This window comes from Dermacentor silvarum, chromosome 4 (assembly GCF_013339745.2).
Source record: "Dermacentor silvarum isolate Dsil-2018 chromosome 4, BIME_Dsil_1.4, whole genome shotgun sequence".
Taxonomy (NCBI): Eukaryota; Metazoa; Arthropoda; class Arachnida; order Ixodida; family Ixodidae; genus Dermacentor; species Dermacentor silvarum.
This window is the reverse complement of record NC_051157.2, coordinates 219,183,532-219,184,787: the sequence shown is the minus strand read 5'-3', so window position 1 is coordinate 219,184,787 and position 1,256 is coordinate 219,183,532.

The following is a 1,256-nucleotide window of genomic DNA, read 5'->3' as shown; positions in this document are numbered from 1 at the left end:
TTTCTTCTTTCTATTTAGAACAGGGCTTTTTCTCAAATTTGAACACACGCACACTGTGCTGCAGAAGAACTATTTTTGTAAGGGACCACGGAAACGCAAGAAAAAAAGCGCTCGAAAAAAAAAAAAAAGAATTGCTTTTGTGGCAAATCCTGCTTCAGAATTATTCAGCCGAGGCAGCAAAGAAAACAACAAATGTTCTTAAATGTAAATGTGTTCTGAAATGAAAATTTGGCAATTTTGGACGCCTTTCTTACTGGTTTGGTTTTCATTAGATATTTTCATTAGAATTTTATGCATTCAAACGCGGCCAGTTTTCATCAGTGATACGTGGCGCTTGCCTACCCTGACTACGAGCGCACCTAAAAAAAAAAAAAAAAAAAAAAAAACACAGGAAAACAGAACACGCCAACAGCCGCGGGAAAGAACCCGCAAAGTCCGCTACCATGTCAACCGGGGCGGCAAAGAAAGTCTTTAAGCCGCACTCGACGCACCGAAAGTCCGCCACCGCGTCCATCGGGGTAGGAAGGAGAAGAAAAAAAAAAAAACCCGGGATTCCTCCTGCTCTGTGTTGACAGTCTGCGGGTGAGTGGGGCGGCGCGCAAGCGCGCGGCAAAGTCCCTCAGCACGTCAGCCGGGGCGGCCAAAAAACCGCGTCAACCGGGGCGGCGAAGAACGCGCGTTTGAGCTGCACGCGATGCAAGTCGGCAGGCGCCAATGCGGCAATCGAGCCGCTCATAAGTGACCGAAATTGGTTGGCGTCGCGATTCCTCCTCCGCGGTGTTGACATTCAGCTAGTCTTCTGGCGAGTGGGGTGGGGCAGTGCCCAAGCGCGCGGCAAAGTCCCTTACCAACCACGTCAGCCGGGGCGGCCTAAAAACCACGTCAACCGGGGCCATAGTGGCCGAGCTGAAGCGCCGCGCTTAAGCGCGCCACCACGTCAACCGGGGCAAGAAGGAAAAGAAAAAATAAAAAAAAAAGGCCCGCGCTTAAGCCACCCACAGTGACCGAAAATGGTCGGCGCTTAAGCCCGGCGTGACTCCTCGTCGGTGTCCATACACCTGTTTGTCTAATCTGCCGCTGGCGGTTCGGTTGGGGCCGCGGGGCCGCGCGCAAGCGCGCGGCAAAGTCCCTTACCGCGTCAGCCGGGGCGGCAAAAAAAAAAACACGTCAACCGGGGCGGCGGAAAAAAAAAAAAAAAAAAACACCCCCCCCCCTTTCAATGTACGCGCGAGGCCGCAGCATGCAACGCTCGCGCG